Below are 8,232 nucleotides of genomic sequence, written 5' to 3'. Positions count from 1 at the left end.
AGGACGCACCAGGCGAGGCCCGAAACAACCCCGTTTTGTTCAGCAGCTGAAAGCAACCAAACCGACTTGGATGTGAATTTTCCTTTCTTTCAGCGAGATAGTTCGGAGGGGGTTGTGTTTTTCCAAGCGGCAGGCAGGAGGTGCAGGAGCTGGGGGTGCTCTGGGTGGTGGCATCTCTTCCCATGGGCGGGACACAAAGCGGGGCTGTGCTCGGGGCTGTGCTCGGTGCCAGCAGCGAGGTCAGGACCCGGCAGCCGCCGACCTGCCCGGGCTTGCCGGTGGCAGCGGGGTTGCAGCCGGGGCTGGGGCTGGTCCAGCCCCGGGGGCTGCCCCGGCTCGCCCGGCACAGGGGCAGTGATGGCTTGGGGACCCAGCGCTGGCAGAGTCCCCCCTGCTACAAGAATCAACTCGGAGCACTCCGGCTCAGAGCTGGCTGAGTTTAGGGTCTAGGACCCACCAAAGAGGGTTTGGGAAGAACTCAGCTCCAAAAACTCTCTGCAAGCTCAGCTCGATGCCCCAGTGAGGTCCTTCCCCAGCTGGTTATTAAGCACATGGCAATTATTCCTTTATTATTTATTTCTGCTATTTCCTCAGCCCTCCTCTCATCCATCATCCCTCCCTGATGGGCAAACATTGACACCTCAAACCAATCTCCCGTTCACAGAAGGAGAAAAAAAATATACACATAAGCCCTTCTTTTCTCTCCCTTTCTTGCCGTGTCTTTCTTTTCCCTCCATTGAGTGTGGGGCTGGCATGGAGCCATTCTGGCAACAGCCGGCTTTCACTTGCTAATCATCCTAAATATTGAAAATCAACCTTAGAATAAACAGCTCAAAGATTGGGGCCATCTCTGCTCTGTTTGGAAATGCTAATCTCGATGCCTTTTGTTTTCCTTGTGTGGATTTAGTGCCTTGAATTTGGAGGAGGTCACAGCTCATGGGTTCTCTCTTCATCCCCAGATTTCTAAAAATTTTTTCCCCTCTCATCGTAAAAAATTCAGCCTATTTTAACATCCTAGGCTGAGTTGGTTGGAGTGGTGAGGGGGGAGAAGGGGGAAAACAGGATGGAGGAGGGTAGGGAATGGACTCGCCTTGCATAGCAATGAATGAACCTCCAAAGTTTAGGAAAAGCCAGGTTCCCAAACATGCATCCAGGAGTTCACGTGGATGTGAAATCCCTTGGGAACCACACTGGGACAGGGAGATGTACTTGGTACAACACATCCCTGGTGGAGATGGGATGGGGATGACATCGGGGCAGCCTGGCACTCACACAAGGCAGGGCTTGGGGACAGCTCAGGGACTCCCTGCCCAGTGGTGCTGATTTTTTTAGTGTTTTATACCTGAAGGGGTGGAGGTGCCACAGCAAACTCCAGACAGGCTGTGCTGAGCCCCACGGCCGGATTCGGATGGCTTTGCCGGGAGGGATCAGGCTGGATGCAAACCCCTCTCTGCAGGGGCGCTGGGGGGACAGGGAGGGGGACAAAGCCCCCGTCCTGCTTTTCCAGCAGTGACCTCGCACTGCCAGCAGAGCCCAGCGAGACCTGTGGCACTCACACAGCCCGGATGGCTCTCAGCAGCCTGATGGGGAAACTGAGGCAGGGCTGACGTGGGTTTATCCCGATTATCTCGGCATAACTTTTGGAGCACGCCCGCACCTATTTCAGTCCTGTTCTTGTTCGGTGTGTGGGGCGCTGCACCCTCTGCCATGGGGGAGCACATCCAGCCAAAGTCCCCTCGGGTGCCCACGTCCCTCTGCGCCCCAGGGAGCCCCGGGACGGGTCAGTGGCTGTTGCCAGTGGCTGTTCCCGGCTGGCACAATGTCCCGGCAGGCCGGGGCTTGCCCTGCGGCAGGGAGGGGGGGAGTGCCGCAGCCACAATGCAGCAACCCCTGCGTAAGAGCCGTCACATGGACACGCTCGGCTGCCCCTTCCTCCTCCTCATCCTCAGCTCCACTGCCCCCTCGATACATGCCCGGGTAGGGGGCTATAGCCCCGCAGGGCTCCTGCTCCTCCAGGGTGCCTCATGCCATGGAAAGGGGTCCCTGTGGGCATGGGGGGACACATCCAGCTCCCCAGCGGAGGGGCTGAGCTGCCGGAGCAGTGCCAGCATCGCCTCCTTCTTTGGGAAACCACGTCATGCCAAGGTCGAAACTTGGCCGGTTTGCAAACAAGCACCGGGGCCACGGGGATTTCTTTACAAAGGCTGTTTTTCCAGGTGATTTATTTCCAGGTTTGGAGCGTTAGGACCATCCCATATCTTGAGATTGTGGTTTTTTTTCACTGCCATCATGACAGTGAGAAAATGGCTTCAGAAATCCAAAGCAAACACACTCCTTTGACTCCTTGGGATGGGTCTTAAACCCCTCAAAAAGGGTGGAAACAGGGGCAGGCAGCAGGCTATGCACTCCCTGGACACAGCTCTCCTATGGGTGCTGCTGTGGGCAGAGCCAGGCATTTAGGGAATGGCCCAGTTTGGATCAACGAGGGCCAAATATTGGGGGGTTACAGATGGGGCCAGCCAGGATGAGCAGTGGCAGGTGTGGATCCTTTGGGATGCTCCTATCCTGTGCACAGGGACCACTGGGCTGGAGGCTGGCACAGGCAGCAGGAGGGCTCAGGGCATTACGAGAGGCGAGTGTTGACCTAGAAATCGCAAAGAATTTGGCCTGGCACCGTGCTGGCAGGCAACGTGCCAACCTGGCACCGAAGGAAGCACGGCTCTGCTCCGAAGCAGTTGCTCCTTTTCCCCATGCCTGGCTGGGAGAGGTGACTGCTGCCTGCCCCAGGAGCTCTGGGAGCATTTGGGGCTCGCTGGTGTCAAGAGGTGGGGTGCTCATCACTCCTACCAGAGGCAGGTTTTGCTCCTTTAGGGAGCCCATGCTCCCATGCTCACGGGGCCAGTGCCAATTCTCAGCTGGGGAACGGGAGGGGGCAGCCTGGCAAGTGCTGGGGGCAGTAATGCTGCATCCTGGCAGCTTTTGGTTACGAGACACATTAACAGGCAGGAATGTGCAAACATCCAAAGGTCGGAGCTGTGCACGGCAGCTTTGGTGGCTCCAGTCCCTGGGAGTGCAGCAGACAGAGGCAGGACCCCCTTGTCCTGCTGCAGGCAGAGAGGGACGACCGAGGAGAGTCCCCTCTGCACGGGGCTCATTGGACCTGCACCCCTCAGCAGACCCCATGGCCTCACTGGTCAGCTCCTTGCCATCCCTGAGTGAATTCCTGCCCAGGGGCTGAGGCCAGCTGCAGCCCTGTATGGCCTCCCCATTCCTGTCACGTGGGGGATGTGTGCCCAGCACCAACCCACATGGCAAACACCCCCCTTCCTTCCCCAGCAACGTGGCATAGGAGGAAAATGAGCATCACCCCCCAGCCTGGCCCCCAGCTCACAAAACACAGTGCCCTGGAGCTGCCCTGTGCCCTGGACCAAGGCTCCTGCTGCATGCACACACATCCCACCCATCCCAAACCCATCAGGGAGCCTTCTGCTCCAGAGAGGCTCTGCCATGTGCTGGGTGGCACCTTGCAGGTCGCCAATATGTGCCAGCTCCTTGGTGGCCCAAGGGGCTTGCCGAGAGCAGGGGGTCTCTATCCTGCTCCCCTCACTCTCGAAGAACATTAAGTAAACAGTGATGAGGGGAACCTCGTTAATCCTGGGCTTTCATTTACAAAAAGCCATTTAGAGCTGGCTCTGCAGGCAGTTATCAGAGCACAGGGGAGGTTTTCCCAGCAGGACCTTAATTCCCTCTGCAAATAAAGCCAGAGGGAAGGAGAGCACAGCTTGGGTCTGTGATAGTTGAAGGCTTGGGGGGGCTTCTGGGGCCAGCCTTGGAGGGCTGATTGCCTTGAGCTCCTTCCTGCAAGGAGCTGGGAGGGCTGTTGAGGGATTTCCCTGCTAGGCACTGTTTCAGGGCAATTCCAGCTGTGCTACCTCCTTCCCTGCAGCAGCAATGCTGGCACGGCCCTGCTCAGAAATGGCTGAGAAGCTGCTGAAGCCCAAGCCCTGCCCTTGTCCCACACGGACCCGGTTTTCCGGGAGCAGGGCACATCCCTGTGGCACATTGCAGTGCTCTGGACCCGGGTCAGGATCAAAGCGAAGTCAGAAGGGCTCAGGCGTTACCAGGGAGGCAAAGTCCTGTGGTGGATTTGGTTCCTGTCTCATCCCTTCAAGTTCATGGGCACGTAACAGCCAAGGGAATGTGCCTGGTGCATCCCGTACCCTGTCTGTGCACACTCACTCCGTTTTTCAGGGGCTCCCTGCTTATAACCCCTCCTGGAAGGGAAAACTGGGGGCTTGTCAGGCAGCTCAGAGCTATTGGTTTTCTGTCTGAAGATTAATTTGGCTGAAGATTTATCACTTTTTCTGTTCAGCTGACCAGAGGGGAGACAGAACAGGCTGTGTCTGGGGAGGAGGGAACACCAGTGATGGTGTCCCCAAATGTTCCTGTAGCCTGAGGTACTGATGGGTCACACCATGGGGGAACACAGTCCAGGACTGCCCTGCAGTTCCGAATGGAAGGTTTGTAAATTTAAGTTAATCCTGACTCCGCCATACTCTGATGTCCCTCCTCTCCTACATCAAATGCAAAGCCATTCTGGGGGCTCCTGGCTGTATTAATCTTGTTTTGCCCTCACTGCATCCTCAGGTAGCTCCTGCAGCTCGGGAATGCTGCTGCCCTGTTGCATCTCCAGCATCCCCTCCTCACTGTCCTCTCCTGCACGAGCAGGATTAACCCTGCCAGTGGGAAACAAGAGCAGGCATATTTTTTTTTTTCAATGAAATGGTTTATTATTTATAAAATGACACTATATTTTAATGTAGGAACTGTTCCTGGGGTGAGCAGTGCCAAGCCCCAATGCAGCGAACAGAAAGTCCCTGCTTTAAGAGCTACTATTAATTAAATTTCTCCAAATCTTGTCAAGATCACACTTTTGTGCAATGACCTTTGCCACCATAAAGGCAATTAGTAGAAATAGGAACTTGGGGTATATCTGCGTCTATCCAGCAATTCGCTGCCAAGCCCTGAGCAGGCAAAGCAAAATCCTTTTATGCCTCAGTTTCCCCCCTTGCTAATCAGGCTCTGTTCTCTTTCCTGTGGTATTTTGGGTGGCCAACGCCCTGAACACCTTGTCCTTGGAGAGAAGTGACTGTCACGTCCCCACCAGCAGGTGCCACTTCCTCATGCCTGTGGTGGTGAAAACTCCCGTTGCTGAACAACAGAGCGGTGCCGTGTTCGAACCCCGCAGTCTCCACACCCCAAAGGTGCTGGGCTCCGATCCGAGCCGGGGTTCGGAGCACTGGAACCAGTTTTGTTCAGCAAATGGACTAAAAAGGACTCGTTAATTCTTTTATTAACACACCAGCCCCCAAGTGAGCACCGCACTGAGGATGCAATCCTAAATTAGGCGCATTGGCTGAATTTTCCACCTTCTGTGCCGGTGCTGACAATGAAAATCCCTTCTCCGGTGGGGGAAAAAGAGGCTTTGAGCCTCACGGAGGGGAGAGCAGAAGGTGACTCAGCATTCCCGCACGGCCACCGCTGTGTCCCCACGGCAGTCACGGGTGTGACACCGCTGTGTCACCCTGTGTCCCCACGGCAGTCCCCGCTGCTGTGGCTCGGGAATGCTGCTGCCCTGTTGCATCCCCAGCATCCCCTCCTCACTGTCCTCTCCTGCACGAGCAGGATTAGCCCTGCCCGTGGGAAGCAAGAGCAGGAATAATTAATTTTTTTTTTCTTTTGCAATAAAATGGTTTATCATTTATAAAATGGCACTGTATTTTAATGCAGGAACTGTTCCTGGGGTGAGCAGTACCAAGCTCTAATGAAGCAACCGCTGTGTCCCCACGGCAGTCACCGCTGTGTTCCCACTGTGTCACCGCTGTGTCCCCATGGCAGTCACCGCTGTGTCCCCACGGCAGTCACCGCTGTGTCCCCACTGTGTCACCGCTGTGACCCCATGGCAGTGACCGCTGTGTGCTCTCCGCTGTCACCACTGTGACACCGCTGTGTCCTCGCTGTGTCTCCCCCGTGTCCCCGCTGTGTCACCGCGGCAGTCGCCGCTGTCATCGCGGCATCCGTGGCGCGCAGAGCGCGTTCGAGCCCGCGGGGACCCGCGTGTGGCGGGGCCGCGGGCGGGAACAGCGGCGGGAAGGGACCGGGATTGTCCCGCAGCTGCCGCTCCGCCGGCTGCTCCCGCTGCTGGGGAAACAGCCCGCCGTGACCTGGCGGGATCGCCAGCCCGGGTGTGCTTTGCCTTGTTTTAACACACGCTCAAACTGCAGCATTTATACCCTTTGTTTTTCCTTTTGCCCAAAATAACCCTTTGGACTCTTTACGTTTGACCAGCACTTTTTTTTTTTTTTTTTTCCCTGCTGCTTCCTCCTGGATGTGGTGCTGCACCTCACCGGCAGTTTTTACACAATGCTCTGCATTTGTTTCTGTACATTTATTCACTCCTTATCACCCCACACAGCTGTCATGTGGGGTGGGTGTATCTATCCGACTTTGCTCTAAGGGGCTGTGGCTCCATAAAGGGTGGGGGAGCCTTTCTGGTAGGTTTTCAGGAAACAAACAGCATTATTGGGTGAAACACACACAACTGCTCCCCAAGGGAGGTTCCTTTTGGCTCTGGCTGCCATTTGAATGAGGGGGTGAGTGCTGGCAGAAAGAGCATGGAATGCTCTACAGAAAGAGATGCATCTGCTATTCAGGGAGAAAGATCTTTCCCATTCACACCAGCCCAGTGTGAGGAAGCTCAAAAAGTGCTGGGTGCTGAGCCTGGACTGGGATCTTCTCTCTTATACCCTCAAGATTCCCTTTATCAGGGAATTACTCCCTTTACCACAAAACACAGGCAGGCGGTTATGGCCACACAGGGAAACCAGAGCCAGAGCTTGGGCACATCCATGGGCAGCAGGAGAGGGTGGGTTGTGAAATCCATTGCTGAATAAAAAAAGAGCTTCTCTCTGGAGCTTGAGGTGGTTTGACAGGGGGAAGACAGATGGGCACACGCCGGTCCCTGGGCATGGCAGGACCCTTGGAGCGGAACGGGACAGCGGGAGCTGGGGCTGGAGAGCCTGCAGGGGCTGGAGAAGCAGCTCCCTGCTCCGGGCTTGGTGTGGGTCAGGGAGATGCAAGAAGAGCCCCCAGTGTGTGAAACCCTCAACCATCCCCTCTGTGCTGCGGGAGGGACCAGGGGCAGCTCCCCTGCGGGATAACCTTTCTCCCTAGAAAGTGGATGCAGGACAGTGGGCTGACATAATCCACACTCAGGTTTCTCTAATTTCACTTCCCTGAGCTCAAACCCCTGCACTCTCCCTCCACGTCTGTTGTGCACAAATTTGGATTTGTTACTCCCAGTGCAATAAGCCAATTATGACACCCTCAAGAGAGACATTATTTATTTCAGAGTGGCACAAGCCTGGGTGCTTGTTGAGATTCCACAAACCAAGCCATGACAACTATCAAAGCCTTTTACTATTTACACATTTTAGAAAACAGAGGAATTTGTGTTAATTGGCTACAAGTTACATAGTTCTCTTATTAATTATTATTCTATCTTCTGTTGGGAAATTATTCTATCACTTCCCATGCTAATTAGTGCACGTGCTTAGTCTTTCTCTTCTTTTGGGTTAGTGGGTTTCTTGGATCTGCCCCTGCTGGAATTACAGTTTCTCAGCTGGAGCTGATTCAGCCCAATTGCTGAACTGGTTTTATAAGTTTCCTTCTTATCTTGGAGATTCTGCCAAATGTCCTCGTAGCCCATAAATTCTACATTCTTTGTGCCCATTATCAGTAGTACATCCTTCTTTCCAAGCTTTGTTAATGTACCTATAAGTCTGAGATAATTTTAAAATGTCAAAATCTAAACATTATCAAGGCAATTCTACCAATAAGCAATTTGTTTTTCTAACACCTGGACATCACTTAGAATTTGTTGGCTATTGTGTTTTTCACGGATTAAATCTCCTTCATTGTTGATTAGGTTTGAAAGTACACAAAGATCAAACATCAAGGAACATCCTCTCTTAAGAAAATTTTACGCAACAGTGCCACGCTCAGGACAAGAGGATATAGTTTCAAACTGTGCCAGGGGAGGTTTAGGTTGGAAATTAAGAGGAATTTCTTCAAAAAATTGTGATTTAGACAGGGCTGCCCAGGGAGGTGAGGGAGTCACTGTTTAAGACTGACATTGTCACTGTTTAAGACAGAGTTTAAGACTGGACGTGG

Source organism: Sturnus vulgaris, chromosome 20, assembly GCF_052056855.1.
Source record: "Sturnus vulgaris isolate bStuVul1 chromosome 20, bStuVul1.hap1, whole genome shotgun sequence".
NCBI lineage: Eukaryota > Metazoa > Chordata > Aves > Passeriformes > Sturnidae > Sturnus > Sturnus vulgaris.
Note: the sequence above shows the minus strand (reverse complement) of the source record.